Consider the following 25,545-nt stretch of genomic DNA (forward strand, 5'->3'; position numbering starts at 1 on the left):
GTATGCTGAGAAGTTATTCCAAGAAACTGGAGTATATTAAGAAAACCGTGGCATCAGGATTGGATGAAGACTCATTAACAACCTGGGATATGCAGATGATACAATCTTGCTTGCTGAAAGCGAAAAGAACTTGAAGCATTTACTGATGAAGATCCAAGACTACAGCCTTCAGTACGGATTACACCTCAACATAAAGAAAACAAAAATCTTCATAACTGGACCAATAAGCTACATCATGAAAAACAGAGAAAATACTGAAATTGTCAAGGATTTCATTTTACTTGGATCCACAATCAACGCCCATGGCAGCAACAGTCAAGAAATCAAACAACATATTGCACCGCGAAAATCTGCTGCAGAACACCTCTTTAAAGTGTTAAAAAGGGATGATGTCACTTTGAGGGCTAAGGTGCACCTGACCTAAGCCATGATAATCCCAACTGCCTCATATGCATGCGAACACTGGACAAAGAATAAGGAAGACCAAAGAAGGCTTAATTCATTTGAATTATGGTTTTGGTGAAGAATAATGAATAAACCATGGACTGCCAGAAGAATAAACAAATCTGTGCTGGAAGAAGTACAGCCAGAACGCTTCTTAGAATTGAGGATGGCAAGACTTCATTTCACATGTATTGGACATTTTAATGGTTAAGGCTGCGTGTCAACTTGGCTTGGCCATAATTCTCAGTGGTCTGGCAGTTATGATGTAGTTTCATAGCTATGTAATGATGTAACTACCTCCATAATGAGATCTGATATAATGTAATTATCTCCATGATGAGATCTGTTATGAGCAGTCAATCAGTTGAAAGGGAATTTCCTTGGGGTGTGGCCTACGTCCAATATATGTTGACATTCTGGCAAAGCTCTCAGCTTTTGCTTGCTCTGGATCCTGCAGCTGGCTCCTCACCTGACCTCCAGTTCTTGGGACTTGAACTAGCAGCTTACCTGCCAATCTTGAGATTCATCAGCCTCTGCAGCCTGTGAGCCAGCAGCCTGACATCTTACCTGCCGACCTTGGGATTTGTCAGCCTCCACAGCCTGTGAGCCACAGGCCTGCTGCCTGACCTTCTGATCTTGGGTTTACCAGCCCCTGCAGCTATGTGAGTCAGGAAAAGCCTCCAGCCTGACCCACAGACTTGGAACTTTCCAGCCTCTATAGCCATGCAAGCCATTTCCTTGATATAAATCTCTCTCTGCATGTACATGCTTCACAGATTTTGCTTCTCTAGAGAATCCAGCCTAAGACAGACTTGTTATCAGGAGGGACCACTCTCTGGAGAAGGACATCATGCTTGGTAGAGGGTCAGAAAAAAAGAGGAAGACCCTCAATGAGACAGATTGACACAGTGACTTCAACAACGGGCTCAAACATAGCAATGATTGTGAAGATGGAGCAGGACCGGGCAGTGTTTCGTTCTGTTTTACACAGGGTCACTACGAATTGGAACTGACTCCTTGGCATCTAACAACAACAAAAGGAGATACAGAAGTGGAGTTGCCTAAGTAATGCCTAAAAATTTACATGCAAAGAAATGAGAAATTTTCATGCCTACCTTATTGAAAATACTCATTGTTTTATAGTAACATCTTAAAATGCATTTGGCGAATATTAAATCTTCTAAATCCCAGTATTAGTTAAAAGAGTATACCAACAAATAGGTTAACAAGTATGACATGGTTTCAACCCTTACTGAGCTTACAGTTTAGCATAAGAAACCGAAAAATACACACAAGCAATTAAAGTACATGCATTAAGTGCTATTACAGGAGAAATCCAAAATATAGGAAGAAATTTAAGTAGAGGTAAAAACTTCTGATTAGATATCAAAGTCCTTTAATAAGGGAGGGAAAGAATCCAGGAAAGCAGCAGTCCATTGACTCACGAATAAATGGAATCAATGAGTAAGCTGTCAAATAAAATCATAAGGATGAAATTGTGACATTAAATCTAACTTAAATTTAAAGTAACATATGGAACAAAGTGTGTGAAGTGCTAAAATGAGAGATTTGTAAAGGGCATCATTAGAATTTAAAGAAGCAAAAGATAAGTAGATACTGAAACAGAAAAAAAAAAGTCTATTAGAGATAGTTCCCAAGTTGAAGGTTAGGGAATGAAGAAGAGTTTCAGTAGAAAGAATACTCCGTACAACAGAAACTACAGAACAAGGACTAAGATTTGTTGTTGTTGTTAGGTGTCGTCGAGTTGATTCTGACTCACAGCAACCCTATGTACAACAGAATGAAACAATGCCTGGTCCTGCACCATCCTCACAATCATTGTTATCCTTGAGCCCATTGTTGCAGTCACTGTGTCAATCCATCTTGCTGAGGGTCTTCCTCTTTCTCACTGACCCTATACTTTACCAAGCATAAAGTCCTTCTCCAGGGACTGGTCCCTCCTGATAACATGTCCAAAGAACGTAAGATGTAGTCTCGCCATCTTTGCTTCTAAGGAGAATTATGGCTGTACTTATTCCAAGACAGATTTGTTTGTTCTTCTGGCAGTCCATGGTATATTCAACATTCTTTGCCACACCATAGTTTAGGAATTATTAAAAGCTTAGAGAAAAAAGTCATTCATTCAACAAATATTTACTATACACAAGTTTTATATCAGTTCCAGGGAATCAAAGGTGAAGAAGACAGTCTGTGTCTATAAAAGTCTACAGAATGGTACAGAAAGCAGATTAACAAAAGCGGTTATGGTAAGTATTTAGATTAAATTCAGGCTGCTATGGAAATACATAGGATGGGTACTTAAGCAGATGCTACGGGAGCAGAGAAGGCTTTCTCAATGCTACGACTTCTAAACTAAGACAGCAGATGAACAGGAATAAACTAAGCTGGACAGAGCCCAGGCAGGGAGGGGAGGGGTTAGAATAGGAGAAGCAAAACAGCATCCAGAGATTAGAGCATGTACAAAGCCCTAGAAGCAACAGAGCACAACGCTGGTAGATAGATATGGCAAGGCATAATGTTATGAGGGTGAAGGACACCTAAGGCCAAAAAAAAGAAAAAAGAAGCAGGAACCAGATCATGAATGGATTTGTGTGGATTTAAGAAGTATGGGCTTTACTGAGTCCATATGAAAAGGCTGACATCAAAGACCAGATATAAAGGTTAGAGTAGCAAGGGACCAGATTATCTAGGACAGGGGTCGCATGCTCAAGTATCTATAGAGACTAGGTAAGTAATTAAAATGGGTAAAAAGGAGCAGGTACAAGAAAACTCAAGGAATAACAGGGTAATAGGGAGTGATGAGAACTGTGGAAAGCATAAGTTCCATTTAAATAGAAAAAAAAAATTGTTGCAACGAGCAAATGCGGCTCAGTATTGCTACATCTTCCAATTTTAAAAAAGAAACTGGAATTTAAAATTTTCAAGGGAAATGCTCTGATTTTTTAATACTAGCAATTCTATTTCTTTGAAACACGGTACAGGCCAACATTGAGGGGACCAAACAAAACAAGACTAGGAGCCAAACTGTGGTGCCACTAGTTACCAGTTTCTAATCTCTAGTGTAGGATCTCAAAAACTAAGCAGAGGAGTTTGGACTTGGACCTGAAGGCAGTTAAGAGTTACTGGAGATTTTAAGAGGGATAAAAAGTAACCACCACTTGAGAAAGCACAGTATCTGTCCTGTGAACTGCTAAGTCTACAATGCCTGAGAAAGTACCTGACACTTAGTTGGTCTCAGGAAAGATTTGTTAATGAATTTAAAACTAGAATTTTTAGAAAATTCGTGTCATTGCAGCAATAAGGAAAAAACTTGAGGACAGAAAATACAAGCAAGAAAATTAATCCTTTGTTCCAACCCTAGCCTGCTCTTCTATTAGTTTTTAGTTTTGTTCAGAGTGAGCTGCCTCCGAGTGCTGCCTATGTTCTTGTTCTTTCTTTGGTTATTGAGCTGCCTCTAACATCACTAACAATTAGTAACTATCAGCTTTCATCTGGCTAGTAACAAAAAATTAAATAGAATGAGTGATCAGAGAGGACTGGAGACTGGGAAGAATACTGCTTTCTTTGCTTCAACTTTAGGCTAGGACCTCCAACACGAACAATTCTATACCCTACCCAAAGGCTGTCTACTGTTGTTAATACTGCCACATTAACATCAAAGAGAAGTACCAAATACTGCACTACTGTCATGAGCAACGCCCATCAACAACAATGGGTATACCTGGGTACTGTTCGTTAGGAACGAGACAGAGATACTGCTAGAATGGAGGCAGATTAGCAAAGAGGTGAGTTGACAAAAACTGGAAACTCGAAACAGCTGTGGAAATTAAGCAATAATCAAGGCAGGAAAACAGGTAGCCAAAAAAAACTTCAGAATCTGAACATTTATATGTTCAAAGCCCAATTAAACTCATAAGTGCAAAGTATGGCACTGTTTGATATAAATCATAGGTGATTTTTCTGCTGGTTTTGGGACAGGTGGGTAGTCAGTTTTAGAAGCTATAAATTCCTTTGCTGAGAATAAAGTTCTTAAATGCCTCTCATGTGGGAAAGGTAGGCCATCAAAATATCAAGTCATGTGTGTTGTATCTTAGATATAGCCCTACTTTGCAATATGTTCAATCTCAAACAGGTCTAGTAAGGTGAAAAGTAGAGAAAAACAGGCTGATTTGAAAATTTCTAAATAATTGCTATTTTAGGGAAAAAAATATCCAATCCCCATGAGTTGCTGAACCTCACCTTACGAAAAAGAAAGTATTATATAAGGAACCCTTCTGGTTCAGAGCTATGACTTTAAAGTAAGAGAGGTGTTGTGACCCAGCTGGGCTGGGGGAGAGGAAGGTGACCATGACAATGATGTATAATCCTACCTAATCTAGCCCACATAGAAGGTCTGTGTCTGCAATGTAGAAGCTGATAGTCTACTAAAAAGCTTCCAACATGGAACTTCACACTTTATTTAAAGAAATGACGTAGCCCTAGATATCTGAGAAGGAGCCCTGGTGGCACAGTAGTTAAAAGCGCTCGGGTGCTAACCAAAAGGTCAGCAGTTTGAACCTACCAGCCGCTCCACGGAAAAAAGATGTGGCAGTCTGCTCCCGTAAAGATTATAGCCTTGGAAATCCTATGCGGGCAGTTCTACTCTGTCCTACAGGGTAGCTATAAGTCGGAATCAACTCGATGGCAATGGGTTTGGTTTTGAGTTTTTTAAGTTATCTGGGAACACTGTAAAAAGGCCTAAACGCTCTGTCAAATTTAGGAATGAACAGTAGAGTTTCAGGTTACCAGACATGAACAGTAAAGCTGCGCACCCATTAACAGGTGAGGCAATAAAAAAAAAAAGATAACCAAAGCACAGCAATTAAAAGCTCGCTACTAGGAGGCGGGGCCAAGTTGGCGGACTAGGTGGACGCTACCGCGGATCCCTCTTGCAACAAAGACTCGGAAAAACAAATGAATCGATCACATACATAACAATCCACGAACTCTGAACAACAAACACAGACTTAGAGACGGAGAACGAACAAACACAGGCAGAAAGCGACCGTTTTCAGAACCAGGAGCCAGCGTACCAGGCAGGTGACCTTCGGAGCCCGACCTGGGGCAGAGCCCAGGGGGGCAGACGGCACAGACAAGGGGCCCGGCCCTACCCCCCGAACTCATCCCGGGAGGGAGCCTAGCCGGTTGGCGGGGGCGGCATAGCAGCGCAGCCGGTGGGAGAAGCACCCGGGAGGCAGTGACTGATCTTGCAGCGGGGAGAGCAGCGTCCCAGCCGGGGAGCCGTCCCGCTGGGAGTCTGGCGCAAAGCGGGCGTGGCACGAGCGTGGGGATCAGCTATATTTCCCTAAAGCGACCCCGGGGGGCGGGCCCAGCTGTTCGTGAGGGCGACGCCCACCCAGTTCGCGCGAGCGGTGCGGTGCACCGGAGGGAGAAGTCCCCGGGAGGAAGTGACTGGTCTCGGAGCAGGGAGAGCAGCGTCCCAGCCGGGGAGCCGTCCCACCGGGATTTTGGCGGGCGCGGGCAGAGCATGAACGCGGGGATCAGCTCTATATTCTGAGGTACTGCACTCCTAGCTCTCTGATCCCTCCCCCACCCTCCCCAGGCGGCTTCATTAACATCCCAATACCCTGAGCCAGAGGGAGAATTCAGATAGGGATCTGACTGCATTTTTTTTTAGCTGATTACCTGGAAAAACTAGTTTCCCAGTGATGGCTCGGAGACAGCAGTCCATATCAAACCACATAAAGAAACAGACCATGACAGCTTCTCCGACCCCCCAAACAAAACAATCAAAATCTTTCCCAAATGAAGATACAATCCTGGAATTATCAGATACGGAATATAAAAAACTAATTTACAGAATTCTTAAAGATATCACAAATGAAATTAGGATAAATGCAGAAAAAGCCAAGGAACACACCAATAAAACTGTTGAAGAACTCAAAAAGATTATTCAAGAACATAGTGGAAAAATTAGTAACTTGCAAGAATCCATAGAGAGACAGCATGTAGAAATCCAAAAGATTAACGATAAAATTACAGAATTAGACAACGCAATAGGAAGTCAGAGGAGCAGACTCGAGCAATTAGAATGTAGACCGCGACTTCTGGAGGACCAGGGAATCAACACCAACATAGCTGAAAAAAAATCAGATAAAAGAATTAAAAAAAATGAAGAAACCCTAAGAATCATGTGGGACTCTATCAAGAAGGATAACTTGCGAGTGATTGGAGTCCCAGAACAGGGAAGGGGGACAGAAAACACAGAGAAAATAGTTACAGAACTCCTGATACAAAACTTCCCTGACATCATGAAAGACGAAAGGATATCTATCCAAGATGCTCATCGAACCCCATTTAAGATTGATCCAAAAAGAAAAACACCAAGACATATTATCATTAAACTTGCCAAAACCAAAGACAAACAGAAAATTTTAAAAGCAGCCAGGGAGAAAAGAAAGGTTTCCTTCAAGGGAGAATCAATAAGAATAAGTTCAGACTACTCAGCAGAAACCATGCAGGCAAGAAGGGAATAGGACGACGTATACAGAGCACTGAACGAGAAAAACTGCCAACCAAGGATCATATATCCAGCAAAACTCTCTCTGAAATATGAAGGCGAAATTAAGATATTTACAGATAAACACAAGTTTAGAGAATCTGCAAAAACTAAACCAAGACTGCAAGAAATGCTAAAGAAGATTGTTTGGCCTGATGACCAATAATATCAGGTACCAGCACAATACAAGATCACAAAACAGAACGTCCTGATATCAACGCAACTCAAATAGGGAGAGCACAAAAACAAACAAATTAAGACTAATTCTAAAAAATAAATAAATAAACAAAATAATACACATAACAGGAAATCATGGAAATCAATAGATAAACGATCACAATAATCAAAAAGAGGGACTAAATATAGGAGACATTGAACTGCCAGATGGAGAGTGATACAAGGCGATATAGAAGGTTACAAGTTAGGTTTTTACTTAGAAAAACAGGGGTAAATAATAAGGTAACCACAAAAAGGAATATCAATTCCATAACTCAAGAAAAAAGCCAAGAAAAACGTAACGACTCAACAAACACAAAGTTAAACATTATGAAAATGAGGATCTCACAAGCTACTAAGAAAAACGTCTCAGCACAAAAAAGCATGTGGAAAAATGAAATGGCCAACAAGACACATGAAAAGGCATCAAGATGACAGCACTAAAAACTTATTTATCTATAATTACGCTGAATGTAAATGGACTAAATGCACCAATAAAGAGACAGTGAGTCTCAGAATGGATAAAGAAACACGATCCATCTACATGCTGCCTACAAGAGACACACCTTAGACTTAGAGACAAAAACAAACTAAAACTCAAAGGATGGAAAAAAATATATCAAGCAAATAATAAGCAAAAAAGAAGAGGAGTAGCAATATTAATTTCTGAAAAAATAGACTTTAGACTTAAATCCACCACAAAGGATAAAGAAGGACACTATAGAATGATAAAAGGGACAATTGATCAGGAAGACATAACCATATTAAATATTTATGCACCCAATGACAGGGCTGCAAGATACATAAATCAAATTTTAACAGAAACGAAAAGTGAGATAGACACCACCACATTTATAGTAGGAGACTTCAACACACCACTTTCGGAGAAGGACAGGACATCCAGTAAGAAGCTCAATAGAGACACAGAAGACCTACTTACAACAATCAACCAACCTGACCTCATTGACTTATACGGAACTCTCCACCCAACTGCTGCAAAGTATACTTTTTTTTCTAGTGCACATGGAACATTCTCTAGAATAGACCACATATTAGGTCATAAAAAAAATCTTTCCAGAATCCAAAACATCGAAATATTACAAAGCATCTTCTCAGACCACAAGGCAATGAAGCTACAAATCAATAACAGAAAAACTAGGGAAAAGAAATCAAATACTTGGAAAATGAACAATACCCTGCTGAAAAAAGACTGGGTTATAGAAGACATCAAGGAGGGAATAAGGAAATTCTTAGAATGCAACGAGAATGAAAATACTTCCTATCAAAACCTCTGGGACACAGCAAAAGCAGTGCTCAGAGGCCAATTTATATCGATAAATGCACACACACAAAAAGAAGAAAGAGCCAAAATCAGAGAACTGTCCCTACAACTTGAACAAATAGAAAGTGAGCAACAAAAGAATCCATCAGGCACCAGAAGAAAACAAACAATAAAAATTAGAGCTGAACTAAATGAATTAGAGAACAGAAAAACAATTGAAAGAATTAACAAAGCCAAAAGCTGGTTCTTTGAAAAAATTAACAAAATTGATAAACCAGTGGCTAGACTGACTAAAGAAATACAGGAAAGGAAACAAATAACCTGAATAAGAAATGAGAAGGACCACATCACAACAGAACCAAATGAAATTAAAAGAATCATTTCAGATTACTACGAAAAATTGTACTCTAACAAATTTGAAAACCTAGAAGAAATGGATAAATTCTTGGAAAAACACTACCTACCTAAACTAACACATTCAGAAGTAGAACAACTAAATAGACCCATAACAAAAAAAGAGATTGAAACGGTAATCAAAAAACTTCCAACAAAAAAAGTCCTGGCCCAGACAGCTTCACTGCAGAGTTCTACGAAACCTTCAGAGAAGACTTAACACCACTACTACTGAAGGTATTTCAAAGCACAGAAAAAGACGAAATACTACCCAACTCATTCTATGAAGCTACCATCTTCCTGATACCAAAACCAGGTAAAGACATTACAAAAAAAGAAAATTACAGACCTATATCCCTCATGAACATAGATGCAAAAATCCTCAACAAAATTCTAGCCAATAGAATCCAACAACACATCAAAAAAATAACTCACCATGATCAAGTGGGATTTATACCAGGTATGCAAGACTGGTTTAATATCAGAAAAACCATTAATGTAATCCATCACATAAATAAAACAAAAGATAAAAACCACATGATCTTATCAATTGATGCAGAAAAGGCATTTGACAAACTTCAACACCCATTTATGATAAAAACTCTTACCAAAATAGGAATTGAAGGAAAATTCCTCAACATAATAATGGGCATCTATGCAAAGCCAACAGCCAATATCACTCTAAATGGAGAGAACCTGAAAGCATTTCCCTTGAGAACGGGAAGCAGACAAGGATGCCCTTTATCACCGCTCTTATTCAACATCGTACTTGAAGTCCTAGCCAGGGCAATTAGGCTAGACAAAGAAATAAAGGGTATCCAGATTGGCAAGGAGGAAGTAAAGTTATCACTATTTGCAGATGACATGATCATATACATGGAAAACCCTAAGGAATCCTCCAGAAAACTACTGAAAGTAATAGAAGAGTTTGGCAGAGTCTCAGGTTATAAAATAAACATACAAAAATCACTTGGATTCCTCTACATCAACAAAAAGAACATTGAAGAGGAAATCACCAAATCAATACCATTCACAGTAGCCCCCAAGAAGATAAAATACTTAGGAATAAATCTTACCAAGGATATAAAAGACCTATACAAAGAAAACTATAAAACTCTGCTACAAGAAATTCAAAAGGACATACTTAAGTGGAAAAACATACCCTGCTCATGGATAGGAAGACTTAACATAGTAAAAATGTCTATTCTACCAAAAGTCATCTATACATATAACACACTTCCAATCCAAAAACCAATGTCATATTTTAAGGGGACAGAGAAACAAATCACTAATTTCATATGGAAGGGAAAGAACCCCCGGATAAGCAAAGCATTACTGAAAAAGAAGAAGAAAGTGGGAGGCCTCACTCTATCTGATTTCAGAACCTATCATACAGCTGCAGTAGTCAAAACAGCCTGGTACTGGTACAACAACAGGCACATAGACCAATGGAACAGAATTGAGAACCCAGATATAAATCCATCCATGTATGAGCAGCTGATTTGACAAAGGACCAGTGTCAGTCAATTGGGGAAATGATAGTCTTTTTAACAAATGGTGCTGGCATAACTGGATATCCATTTGCAAAAGAATGAAACAGGACCCATACCTCACACCATGCACAAAAACTAACTCCAAGTGGATCAAAGACCTAAACATAAAGACTAAAACGATAAAGATCATGGAAGAAAAAATAGGGACAACCCTAGGAGCCCTAATACAGGGCATAAACAGAATACAAAACATTACCAAAAATGATGAAGAGAAAGCAGATAACTGGGAGCTCCTAAAAATCAAACACCTATGCTCATCTAAAGACTTCACCAAAAGAGTAAAATGCCCACCTACAGATTGGGAAAGAATATTCAGCTATGACATCTCAGACCAGTGCCTGATCTCTAAAATCTACATGATTCTGTCAAAACTCAACCACAAAAAGACAAACAACCTAATCAAGACGTGGGCAAAGGATATGAACACACATTTCACTAAAGAAGATATTCAGGCAGCCAACAGACACATGAGAAAATGCTCCCGATCATTAGCCATTAGAGAAATGCAAATTAAAACTATGATGAGATTTCATCTCACACCAACTAGACTGGCATTAATCCAAAAAACACAAAATAATAAATGTTGGAGAGGCTGCGGAGAGATTGGAACTCTCATACACTGCTGGTGGGATTGTAAAATGGTACAACCACTTTAGAAATCCATCTGGCGTTATCTTAAACAGTTAGAAATAGAACTACCATACAACCCAGAAATCCCACTCCTCGGAATATACCCTAGAGATACAAGAGCCTTCACACAAACAGATATATGCACACCCATGTTTATTGCAGCTCTGTTTACAATAGCAAAAAGCTGGAAGCAACCAAGGTGTCCGTCAACGGATGAATGGGTAAATAAATTGTGGTATATTCACACAATGGAATACTACGCATCGATAAAGAACAGTGACGAATCTCTGAAACATTTCATAACATGGAGAAATCTGGAAGGCATTATGCTGAGCGAAATGAGTCAGTTGCAAAAGGACAAATATTGTATAAGACCACTATTATAAGATCTTGAGAAATAGAAAAAACGGAGAAGAACACATACTTATGTGGTTACAAAGGGGGCAGGGAGGGAGGGAGGGAGAGGGCTTTTTATTGATCAATCTGTAGATAAGAACTGCTTTGGGTGAAGGGAAAGACAACACTCAATACAAGGAAGGTCAGTCTAATTGGACTGGATTAAAAGCAAAGAGGTTTCCGGGATAAAATGAAAGCTCCAAAGGTCAGCGGAGCAGGGGCTGGGGTCTGGGGAACTTGGTTTGAGGGGACTTCTAACTCAATGGGCAAAATAATTCTATTATGAAAACATTCTGCATCCCACTTTGAATTGTGGCGCCTGGGGTCCTAAATGCCAACAAGCAGCCATCTAAGATACATCAATTGGTCTCAACCCACCTGGAGCAAAGGCAAAGGAAGAACACCAAGGTCACACGACAACTAAGAACCCAAGAGACAGAAAGGGCCACATGAACCAGAGACCTACATTATCCTGAGACCAGAAGAACTAGTTGGTGCCCGGCCACAATCGATGTCTCCCCTGTCAGGGAGCACAACAGACAACTCCTGAGGGAGCAGGAGACCAATACCCCAAATTCTCATGAAAAGACCATACCTAATGGTATGATTGCAACTAGAGGAATCCCAGAGACAATGCTCCCCAGACCTTCTGATGGCACAGGACAGGAACCATCCCCGAAGACAACTCATCAGGCATGAAAAGGACTGGTCAGTGGGGGGGAGAGAGATGCTGAAGAAGAGTGAGCTAATTAAATCAGGTGGACACTGGAGAGTGTGTTGGCAACTCTTGACTGGAGGGGGGATGGGAAGATAGAGAGAGAGGGAAGACGGCAAAATTGGCACAAAACGAGAGACTGTAAGGGCTGACTCAATAGGGGGAGAGCAAGTGGGAGAAGGGAGTAAGATGTATGTAAACCTACATGTGACAGTCTGATTGGAATGGTAAATGTTCACTTGAAGCTTAATAAAAATTAAAAAAAAAAAAAGAAGTGGGCAAAGGATATGAACACACATTTCACTAAAGAAGATATTCAGGCAGCCAACAGACACATGAGAAAATGCTCCCGATCATTAGCCATTAGAGAAGTGCAAATTAAAACTACGATGAGATTCCATCTCACACCAACTAGACTGGCATTAATCCAAAAAACACAAAATAATAAATGTTGGAGAGGCTGCGGAGAGATTGGAACTCTCATACACTGCTGGCGGAATTGTAAAATGGTCCAACCACTTTGTAAATCCATCTGGCGTTATCTTAAACAATTAGAAATAGAACTACCGTACAACCCAGAAATCCCACTCCTCGGAATATACCCTAGAGATACAAGAGCCTTCACACAAACAGATATATGCACACCCATGTTTATTGCAGCTCTGTTTACAATAGCAAAAAGCTGGAAGCAACCAAGGTGTCCGTCAACGGATGAATGGGTAAATAAATTGTGGTATATTCACACAATGGAATACTACGCATCGATAAAGAACAGTGACGAATCTCTGAAACATTTCACAACATGGAGGAATCTAGAAGGCATTATGCTGAGCGAAATGAGTCAGAGGCAAAAGGACAAATATTGTATAAGACCGCTATTATAAGATCTTGAGAAATAGAAAAAACGGAGAAGAACACATACTTTTGTGGTTACAAAGGGGGGAGGGAGGGAGGGAGAGGGTTTTTTATTGATCAATCAGTAGATAAGAACTGCTTTGGGTGAAGGGAAAGACAACACTCAATACAAGGAAGGTCAGTCTAATTGGACTGGACTAAAAGCAAAGAGGTTTCCGGGATCAAAAGAAAGCTTCAAAGGTCAGCAGAGCAGGGGCTGGGGTCTGGGGAACATGGTTTGAGGGGACTTCTAAGTCAATGGGCAAAACAATTCTATTATGAAAACATTCTGAATCGTGCTTTGAAATGTGGCGTCTGGGGTCCTAAATGCCAACAAGCGGCCATCTAAGATACATCAATTGGTCTCAACCCACCTGGAGCAAAGGCAAAGAAAGAACACCAAGGTCACACGACAACTAAGAACCCAAGAGACAGAAAGGGCCACATGAACCAGAGACCTACATTATCCTGAGACCAGAAGAACTAGTTGGTGCCCGGCCACAATCGATGTGTGCCCTGTTAGGGAGCACAACAGACAACTCCTGAGGGAGCAGGAGACCAATGGGATACAGACCCCAAATTCTCATAAAAAGACCATACTTAATGGTATGACTGCGACTAGAGGAATCCCGGAGGCAATGCTCCCCAGACCTTCTGATGGCACAGGACAGGAACCATCCCCGAAGAAAAGGACTGGTCAGCGGGGGGGAGAGAGATGCTGATGAAGAGTGAGCTAATTAAATCAGGTGGACACTGGAGAGTGTGTTGGCAACTCTTGACTGGAGGGGGGATGGGAAGATAGAGAAGAGAGGGAAGATGGCAAAATTGGCACAAAACGAGAGACTGAAAGGGCTGACTCAATAGGGGGAGAGCAAGTGGGAGAAGGGAGTAAGATGTATGTAAACTTACATGTGACAGACTGATTGGAATGGTAAATGTTCACTTGAAGCTTAATAAAAATTAAAAAAAAAAAAAGCTCGCTGCTAACCAAAAGGTTGGCAGTTTGAATCCACTGCTACTCCTTAGAAACCCTATGGGGCAGTTCTACTCTGTCCTATAGGGTCACTGTAAGTCGGAATTGACTCAACAGCAGCGTGGTTTTTTTTTTTTTTTTTTGGTTTTAAGTGTAACTATACATCAGATTTTAAGACCTGGTATGGAAAAAAAAAGACTGTAAAATGTATAATTAGTAGAAAGATAATATTTTAGATATATTTGAGTTAAATAAAATATAGTATTAAAAGTAGTTTGACCTGTTTCATTTCACTTTTTATTTAGGCATGAGAAATTTTAAAATTACCTATGTGGCTCCTTTTTGTAACTTGCATTATATTTCTATTGGACAGCACTGTTCTGTATTAGTCACATTTAATGTGAAGTCTTAAATTCTTATGACTATTTTAACATTATCATTGAATTTAATATTGTTTGTTCCTATATTATTAAGTTCTTGGGTGTATCTGGATAAGATGATTTTAAGGTGAAGAACAGTGACAGCTTACCAGACTGTCCAGAAAAGAGACTGACTCAAATTTCTGGCCAGGGATTAGAGTCAGCAGAATTGGTCCACCAAATGGTAACTAGGCTTTCTTCGTGTCATCTCTGGCAAAAAAGGTTACATAGTAAGAAGGAAGTACTATGTACACAAGAAAATCACCATCCTATTTCCAGCATCATAGATTAGTTGTACCTGTTTTTTGAGCTCCCTATAAATAGAATCATATGCATGTAATCTTTTTTGTGTCTTACTTCTTTTGCTCAACATTAAGTCTGGGAGATATATCTGTGTAGTTGTATAGAGCAGTAGTTTATCCTTTTTTATTCCTGTGTAATATCCCACTTTAAATAACATTTTAAAAAAAAATCTTGATATTCAACAGGGAAAGCCAGAACTGCCTCAGTTATTCATGCTCCTTTACTATTATATATGAAAGTCTTTTTGTCTGAAACTACATATAATTCACAGAGAAGTAACTTCTTGGTAATTTTGTATTTTCTATCCATAAATATAGTTTATCCTGTCTTTTAATCACGTTTAATTTTATGTCCTTCAATAAAACTTTCTCCATATAGATTTACTTTTTGTTAGGTTTATTCAAGGTACTTTATAGAATTTGCTGTAAAGGAAATCTTCTTTATTTTCAAATTAGCTACTGTCAATTCAAATGTTGACCTTGTATTCAGTAACTTTTAATTTTCTTATTAACATAAATAATCTGTTGAAGTTTTTTTTTTTTTTTTTACTTTTCCAGGAAGATGTTAATCTCATTTACCAATAATATTCATCATTTGCCTTCCTTTAACAATGCTTCTGGGCTTTTTTTTTTTTTTTTAATTCCTAGGAGCTAGGACCTCTATGACTATACAGAACAACAGCACTGATAGAGATATATTTGTCTTATTTTTCACTTTAATGGGAGTGTATCTTAGGTTTCAAAGCTTGAGGCTTGAATTTTTTTTTGAAAGGATTGAAGGATTCTATGGGGAAAATATTAAATGACACAGGGAGCATCAAAAGAAGATGGAAGGAATGCACAGAGTCACTGTACCAAAAAGAACTGGTCGACATTCAACCATTTCAGGAAGTAGAAGATGATCAACAGCCAGTGGTACTGAAGGAAGAGATCCAGGCTGCACTGAAAGCATTGGTGAAAAATAAGCATTCTGGAACTGACAGAATATCAATTGAGATGTTTCAACAAATGGATACAGCTCTGGAAGTGCTCACTCATCTATGCCAAGAAATTTTGAAGACAGCTACCTGGCCAACTGATTGAAAGAGAGCTGTATTTGTACCCATTCCAAAGAAAATCGATTCAACAGAATGCAGAAATTATCAAATATCATTAATATCACACACAAGTAAAATTCTGCTGAAGATCATTCAGAAGCAGGACAGCAGTACATTGCAGTACATTGATAGGGAACTACCAGAAATTCAAGCCGGATTCCGAAGAGGACGTGGAACATCATGGCTGATGTCAGATGGATCCTGGCTGAAAGCAGAGAATACCAGAAAGATGTTTATCTGTGTTTTACTGACTATGCAAAGGCATTCGATTGTGTGGACCATAACAAATAATAGATAACACTGGGAAGAATGGGAATTTCAGAACACATAACTGAGCTCATGGGGAACCTGTACTTAGACTAAGAGGCAGTCATTCAAACAGAACAAGGGGATACTGCGTCAATTAATGTCAGGAACAGTATGCTTCACAGTTGTACTCTTTCACCACACCTACTCAATCTGTGTGCTGAGCAAATAATCTGAGAAGTTAGGCCATATGAAAAAGAATGTGGCATCAGGACTGGAAGACAACTCATTAACAACCTGCAATATGCAGGTAACACGACTTTTCTTGCTCAAAGCGAAGAGGACTTGAAGCACTTACTGATGAAGACCAAAGACCACAGCCTTCAGTATGGACTATGTCTCAACATAAAGAAAACAAAAATCCTCACAACTGGACTAATAAGCAACATCATGATAAATAAACAAAGAAAAGACTGAAGTTGTCAAGGATTTCATTTTACTTGGATCCACAATCAATACCCATGGAAGCAGCAGTCAAGATATCAAGTGACACATTGCATTGGGCAAAATTCTTGTAAAAGATCTTTTTAAAGTGTTAAAAACCAAAGACAACACTTTAAAGGCTAAGATGCACCTGACCCAAGCCACTGTGTTTTCAATTGTCTCATATGCATGTGAAAGCTAGACAGTGAGTAAGGAAGACCAAAGATGAATCAGTGCCTTTGAATTATGGTGTTGGTGAAGAATACTGAATATACCACGGCTGCCAGAAGAATGAACAAATCTGTCTTGGAAGAAGTACAGCCAGAATGCTCCTTAGAAGCAAGGATGGCAAGACTTCATCTCACATACCTCGAACATGTTATCAGGAGGGACCAGCCATCCCTGGAGAAGGACATTATGCTTGGTAAAGGGTCGCCAAAAATGAGGAAGATCCTCAACAAGATGGACTAACACAGTGCCTCAATAATGGGCTCAAGCGTAACAACGAATTTAAGGATGATGTCAGAAGGGACAGTGGTTCGTTCCGTTGTACACAGTCGCTATGAGTCGTAAACAACCTGACGGCACCTAACAATAACTAAAAAACCTGTTGCTGTTGAGTTGATTCCAACTCATAGCGACACTACAGGACAGTAGAACTGCCCCATAGAGTTTCCAAGGAGCATCTGACGGATTCAAACTGTCAACCTTTTGGTTAGCAGCTGTAGCATTTAGCCACTACCCCACAACAACTAACAACGAATCTTAGGTTTCATCATGAAACATGATGTTTGTTATCAGAGATTGAAAGACAGCCTTACTGGAAGGAAAAAAAATTCTCTTCATAGTTTAAGAGGATTTTTAAAAATATTAAACATTAATGGATTTTGAATATTATCATGTACTTCTACTCATCTATCAAAATTTATTCCGAAATTTTATGTTTATCTTATAAATTACATAAAATTTTCAAATATTGATCTATCCTTATATCCCTATCCTATTTAAAATCTTTATGTCTGTGCTCATAAATGAGACTGAATGTCATATACTTTGTATGTTCTTTCCAGTTAAGGTTTCAAGGCTAAACTTACTTGATAAAAAGGATTGGGTAGCTTTGTTTTTTTTCTATCCTCTAGCTGTTTGCATAAAATTGGGATTATCTGTTCCCTCAAGATATCTCTCAAATTATAATTAAAGATATCATCATCAAAAATATTTATTTAGATACTACTTCACACTCACTAGGATGGCTACAATAATTTAAAAAAAAAACATAATGAGTGTTTGTAAAGATGTGGCAAAATTGGAACCCTCATATGTTGCTGATGGGAAAGTAAAACAGTGCAGTTGCTTTGGAAGTCTGGTAGTTCCTCAAAAAATTAAACATAATTACCATACATAGGAGCTAATAACTCCACTTCTAGGTGCGTACCCAAGAGAGCTGAAAACATATGTCCGCACAAAAACTTATACATATGAATGTTCACAGCAGCATTACCCGTAACAGTCGAAAAGTGGGAACAACTCAAACGTCCATCAACTGAGGAACAGATAAAATGTGGTGTACCCATACGACAGAATGTTATTCAACCATAAAAAGAAATGAAGTACTTACACATGTTACAATATGGATAAACCTTTGAAAACATTAAGTTAAATCAAAGAAGTCACAAAGGACTGCATATTGTGTAACTTTATTTATATAAAACGTCCAGGACAAGCAAATCTATAGAAACAAGTAGATTCTTGGTTGCCTAGGGCTCGAGGGGTTGGGCGGAATCGGGAAAGGGTGCTATTGTCTACAAGGTTTCTTTTAGGGGTGATGAAAATGTTCTAAAATTGATTGCGGTAACAGCTGCACAGTTCCGTGAATACACTAAAAACCACTGAATTTCGTATGTGGGTTACACACAGTCCCTGAGTCACAAATACACGACTTTCCGACAACCTGAGTTTTAAACCAACCCTGCAAAGTCTATTATATTAAAAATTCTGGTATATACAATGGTTTATAATAAGAAATGGGTGCTACTTTGTAACATGCATCAAAACATTATTATTACGGTATTATATTAAAGATGTTTTAGTGTATCTGCAAGTGTTTCTTTACTGTTTTTTATGCAAAGGTACACAATATACTATATACTAAGACAAGCATTTGACTGAAGTTAGATACAAACCATACCTAACTGTTCTGACTTACGTACAAATTCGACTTACAGACAGACATAGGAACAGAGTTCAATGCTAATTCAGGACTGTCTGTATATCTCAATAAAACTGTTTTAAAAAGAAAAACTATTCTTTCAGGGGAAATTTGCAACAGCTCCAATTTCTTTAATGGTCTTTGGTTTCTCTGGTTTTTCTTTTTCTTCTACAGCCAATATTAGAGAGATTTTATCTAGAAAACAGCATTTCCTCTAACATTACATACAAGTTAATTACAATCTCTTATGATTTTTAAAACCACTATCATATTTTTAGTTAGGTCTTCTTTTTAACTTTTTTTATTGTATTTTAGATGATAACTCTTATTATTTGTGTCATCTGTTTTTCTTGATGAGTATTGCCAGAATTTAATCAATTGAAAAGAACCTGATTTAATTTGGCTGATGGCCTCTATTGGTGTTCTTATTGTTGTTTATTTTCTATTTCACTAAATTCTATTTTTATTAATTTCTTTCTCTTGCTTCTTTCTTTGGTTTCACTTTCTCTATTCCATTTTTCTAGCTGAATATCAGGCTCACTTACTTTTAATCTTATAATCTAATATATGCATTTGAGGCTAAAAATTTACTCCTAAGTATCTTTTTTTTTTTTTTAATTGTGCTTTAGGTGAAAGTTTACAGAGCAAATTAGTTTCTCATTCAAAAATTTACACACAAATTGTTAACTGACATTGGTTCCAATCCTCACGACATGTCAGCACTCTCCCCCTTCTTCCCCGGTTTCCCCATTTTCATTCACCCAGTTTTCCTGTCCCTTCCTGCCTCCTCATCTTTTGTTAGAGCAGGTGTTATCCATTTGGTCTTGTATACTTGACTAAACTAAGAAGCACGTTCCTCACATGTGTTATTGTTTGTTTTACAGGCCTGTCTAATCTTTGGCTAAAAGGTGAACTTTGGAAGTGGCTTCAGTTCTGAATCAGAATAGTATCCAGGGACCATAGTCTCAGGGGCTCCTCCAGTCTCTGTCACACCAGTAAGTCTGGTGTGTCTTGTGAATCTGAATTTTGTTCTACATTTTCTCCCGGTCTGCCCAGGACCCTCTATTCTGATCCTAGTCAGAGCGGTCAGAGGTGATAGCAACGAACCATCTAGTTCTGGGCTCAGGCTGGTGGAAGCTGTGGTTCACGTGGTCCATTAGTCCTCTGAACTAGTATCTTCCTTGTGTCTTTGGTTTTCTTCATCCTCCTTTGCTCCAGACAGGATGGGACCAATACATGTATCTTAGATGGCCGCTCACAAGATGGTAAGACCCAGATGCTACTCATCAAACTTAAGTACCAATTTTGTTGCATCCCTCACATTTAGATAAAACAAAAAACCAAACCTGGTGTTATTTTAAAATGTCTACTTTTTTTTTTTTTAATTCTGGAAAATTCTTACTCTATTTCCTCAATATTGCTTCTTCACCCATTGTCTGTATTCTCTCTTCTGGAACTCAAATTAGACATATGTTAAAGCTTCTCAATCTACCCTCTATGTGTCTTAGCTTTTCTTTCGTATTTTTCATCTCCATATCTCTCTGTGCTATGTTCTGGAAGAGTTGTTAGTTTTATCTTCAAATAAACAACCTCTTTCTTGAGCTATGTCTGATCTATTTTGCCCATTTATTGAGTTCTTTTAAACTAGCTATCTTTGTCATTTTAAAGATTTCAACTGGTTATTTTATACATCTAGATGTATTTATTGTTTCTTAAATGAGTATTCAGTTATACTACAATGTACTCTTAATAAATACAGGGAATGGATATATTTTAAGTAAAATATTCTCTAAAAAATTTCTCCACTGTAAGCTCTTCTTTAATATTTTAAAAAAGAAAAAGAAAACCACTTCTTGAGTTCTCTTGACTGCTATTTTGCTAAATGTTATCCCCAACTGAGTCTATCTGCATTAAGGCATGAAAAGAACAAGTCCAATTATTCCTATTTTAGAATCAGAGAAACTGAAGCACAATAGTTTTTTTTTTTTTTAGTTTTCCCAACTTTTAAAAAAAATTTCAAAGCTACAAAAAAGTTGAAAGTGTAATACTGAACATGTAGCTCCTAAGACTGACATTCTCAATATAACCACCATGCCATTATCACACCAAAGAAACTACGAGATTGAATAGTCTCTTATGGAGATGGATGGTGGCAGATTCAAAATTAGTACTCAAGTCATCTAATTATATGTTCTTTATCTTGCCTTGTACAAACACTGGATCTGAATTGGTTCTCCGGCGATTATCAGAAATGACAGTCAACCTATCGAAAGGGCATTTCCTTCCTTCGATGACCTTGAAATTAGATTTCGTTTAATGCTTCATTCTTAAAGACAAAGGTTTCTGATAATCAAGCAATGATCTAAACCTCTAACATCAAGTAAACTGAATTTCCAGCTTGTTTTCTAACACTATACAGAAGTTTTAAAGTGAAGCCATTCTAACTAACTCAAAATTACATGCTCTCTTTTTTTATGTACCATAGAAGTTTATATTACACTAAACAATTACAACTTCACTATACCTGTTTCTGGAGCCCTGATGACGCAGTGCTTAAGATCTACAGGGAGCTACAGCTGCTAAGAAAGGCTGGCAGTTCAAATCCACCAGCTGCTCCTCGGAAACCGCCATGGGGCAGTTCTACTCTGTTCTATAGGGTCACTATAAGTCGGAATCAACTCAACAGCAATGGCAACGGATTATACCTGTTTGTAAGAAAGTGAAAATATTTTTAAGAAAAAAATACAAAACAAAAAGGATCAATGAGCCAAATGAACCTCTTTTATAAATGGAAAAAACTACTGGTAAGCATATTTATGAATCTACATGGAAAACAAACTTTTCACTAGATACAATTTAATCTGTTATTGATGTCAGGAACTGAATAAGATAAAAAATATAAAAGTCTATCTCTGATTTCAAACTGCTTACAACCAGGGCTTTGACCTGTTCCTTCAGGTTTGAACTCCTGCTAAGAATTTGCATTTCTAACACCTTCCCAGGCAATGCTAACGCTGCTAGTTAGGTACCAATTCTAAGAACACTAGCAGAGCAGTGGTCCTCAAAATTTATCATAGAATATTTCCATCCCTAGGAATATATGCTAAAGAAATAAGTGTCATCACACGAATAGACATATGCACACCTATGTTCACTGCAGCATTTTTCACAATAGCAAAAAGATGGAAACAACCTAAACGCCCATCAACAGAAGAATGGATAAACTATGGTATACACACAAAATGGAATACCATGCAACGATAAAGAACAATGATGAATCTGCAAAACACCTCATAGAATGGATGAATTTGGAGGGCATCACGCTGAATGAAATAAGTCAATTACAAAAGGACAGATACTGTATGAGATCACTATTATAAAAAACTCATGAAAAGGTTTACACACAGAAAGAACAATCTTTGATGGTTACAAGGGAGGGGAAGGGTGGGGATGGAAAACCATTAACTAGGCAATAGATAAGCAATAACTTTAGTGAAGGGTAAGACAGTACACAATTCTGGGGAAGTCAGTACAACTTGACCAAGGCAAGGTCATAGAAGTTTCACAGACACATCCAAACTCCCTGAGGGACTGAATTACTGGGCTGAGGGCTGGGGACATCTAGCTCAATCGTCATAACATAGTTTATAAAGAAAATGTTCTACATCCTACTTTGGTGAGTAGCATTAGAGGTCATGAAAGCTTGTGAGCAGCCACCTAAGATACTCCACTGGTTCCACTCTGTCTGGGGCAAGGGAAAATGAAGAAAACCAAAGACACAAGGAAAAGATTAGTCCAAAGAACTAATAGACAACAACTACCACAGCCTCCACCAGACTAAGTTTAGCACAACTAGATGGTGCCTGGCTACCACTACAGACTGCTCTGACAGGGATTACTGTAGAGGGTTCCCAGAGAGAGCTGGAGAAAAAATGTAGAAGGAAATTCTAACTCACAAAAAAAGAGCAACTTACGGTCTCACAGAGACTAGAGAAACCTCAAGAGGAAGGCCCTCAGACACCCTTTTAACTCAGTACTGAAGTCACTCCTAAGATGCAACCTTCGGCCAAACATCAGACAGGCCCATAAAACAAAACAAGACCAAATGGGCACACCAGCCTACAGGCAAGGATGAGAAGGCGGAGGGCGGGGGGGAGCCTGGTAACAGGGAACCCAAGGTCAGAAGGGAAGAGTGCTGACAAGTTGTGTGGTTGGCAACCAATGTCACAAAACAATGTGTGTTAATTGTTTAATAAGAAACTAATTTGCTGTAAATCTTCATCTAAAGCACAATAAAAGAAATTATAGAATATTATCATAGAAGAATCACCTGGGGATCTTGAAAATGTAGATTCCAATTCAGTGTACCTGGGGTGGAAACGCAAATTCTCAGCAGGGGTTGGAACCTGAAGGAACCGGTTTGAAGCCCTGTTTAAAACCCAGCTTAAGGAACACTTAGACGACGCTGGTGGGGATTGTAAAATGGTACAACCATCTTGGAAATCGATTTGGCACTTTCTTAAAAAGCTAGAATAAAACTACCATAGAATCCAGCAATCCCACTCTTTGGAGTATACCCTAGAGAAGAGTCTTTACACGAACAGATATATGCACACCCATGTTCACTGCAGCACTGTTTACAATAGCAAAAAGATGGAAGCAACCAAGGTGCCCGTCAGTGGATGAATGGATAAATAAATTATGGTATATTCACACAATGGGATACGATGCATCGATAAAGAAGAACGATGAATCCGTGAAACATTTCGTAACATGGAGGAATCTGGAAGGCATTATGCTGAGTGAAATTAGTCAGATGCAAAAGGACAAATATTGTGTGAGACCACCATCATAAGAACTCAAGAAATAGTTTAAACACAGAAGAAAATATTTTTTGATGGTTACAAGACGGGGGAGGGAGAGGAGTATTCACTAATTAGATAGCAGACAAAAACTAATTTAGGTGAAGGGATGGATAACACACAATATAGAAGAGGTCAGCAAAACTGGACTATACCAAAAGCAATCAAGTCTCCTGAATAAACCAAACACTTCAAAGGCCAGAGTAGCAGGGACGGAAAAGCTGGCTGCACGGATACAGAAACACAGGGTGGAGAGAAGGAATGTGCTGTCTCATTAGGGGGAGAGCAACTAGGTATATATTGCAAGGTGTATATAAGGTTTTATATGAGAGACTGACTTGACTTGTAAACTTTCACTTAAAGCACAAAATTAAAAAAAAAAAAAAACCCAGCCTAAGAGTTTTTATCACAAGAAACAGCAACACAACCCAGAGCCAATATTTAAAGACTAAATTGTGTTATACTGACAAGCGTTATTTCTATAGACACAGAAATGTTTATGATTAATCTACACTCAAACAAATAGCCCAGAAGAGTGTTTACTATGTGCTGCTAAGCATTCTTCTAAGTGCCTTACATGGATTAATTTATTCAATCCTCACAACCATTCCAATTTTTCCATTAGGATAATGTAGGTAACAGAGATGTTACCATAAAAGGATTTATGGGAGTGGCAGGACTTGGTCTCAACTTTAAAATACAGAAAAGTAGAATGTAAAAAGGACATTTCAAGAAAATAAAGTACAACCCGAAGCAAAAATATGATAACTACATAGATAAAAGGAAACGAAAGGATCAAGTTGGAGAAATTAAGGTTAAACAAAAAGAATGGGATTGGATTATGAGAGGCCTTAACTGACCAGCAAATGGACTAAAATTTTATAAAATAGCTCTACCAGGGCAACATTATCGACTCTTTATGTGCTAAGAGTGACTTTTTAGAAATAGTAACCGGGTAATCACACAGAGTAAGTGAGAGTAAAACTAGAAGCAAGGAACTCTACCTAACTGTAATATTATATGTCAGCTCGGTAATCTGGTACCTGAGGAACCAGAGAGCTCAGACTAAACCAATTCTGCTAACCTTCACATCAATAAACTCATCCATTCTGAACAGTTAAGTGGTAACTGTAATTGGAATACACCTTAAATTGTTTTTCAAATATACCATCAATGACATTAAAAGGTACATTGAAAACTATGTCATGAAGAAGTGTTAGTCAATACATAAAACTATTCTTGCTGTTCAAACACTAACATGCCAAAAGAATCTGACTAAATTTGGCACATGCATAAATTTTACAATACAAGCATTTAGTCAATAGAACATCACAAGATAAAGGAATTTATAAGAGATTCCAACATAAAGCTTCCCTACACTGCTTTACAACCATTACACCATTACCAAAAGTCAATGAGCATATAATTTTTTACGAACAGCTATTATACAAATGATAATACATTAAAAACTAAATACACTAAAATTAATTAAATTTATTGATATATTCATTAACTTAGGTATTTATTATCTATACATTAAATTCAATAATTTACATGAAACTTACAAAAAGAAGCTATCCCAAACAACTTCCTTCTTTGTAATTAAACAAACTCCTTCCAAAAAGAAGAAATTGGAGGAAAAAAATCTCGAGTTTGTGAAAAGTGGATTACTTACCAGTAACTTGAGTTATCCTATTGGGTCTTTTCCCTCACAGATCCATCTCTCTTGCCCTTCTGTCCAACATCAGAATCTTCCTGATGGGCACCCACTGGAACTGAGGGGGCATGCAGTACAGACGTATATGTAAGAAAGTTGGGGGGAGGGGATTTCGGAGATGCTATAGACATGCT

The 25,545-nt window shown here is 38.3% G+C and overlaps 1 protein-coding gene across 14 annotated transcripts in view; it reads right to left on the reverse strand.

Moving 5' to 3' along the window:
• Positions 1-25,545, reverse strand: part of YAF2 (YY1 associated factor 2) — a 126,545-nt gene that overhangs the window by 70,913 nt on the left and 30,087 nt on the right. For 3 of the 14 annotated variants that reach the window (XR_007517160.1, XR_007517163.1, XR_007517161.1), the window contains exon 6: positions 25,370-25,469. The exons of 7 other annotated variants lie outside the window; for them this stretch is intronic. The gene's annotated coding sequence lies outside the window, so the exon portion shown is untranslated. 4 more of the 14 variants (XR_007517162.1, XR_007517159.1, XR_007517165.1 and 1 more) reach the window with 3 other exon arrangements.

This window comes from Elephas maximus, chromosome 4 (assembly GCF_024166365.1).
Source record: "Elephas maximus indicus isolate mEleMax1 chromosome 4, mEleMax1 primary haplotype, whole genome shotgun sequence".
Lineage (NCBI taxonomy): Eukaryota > Metazoa > Chordata > Mammalia > Proboscidea > Elephantidae > Elephas > Elephas maximus.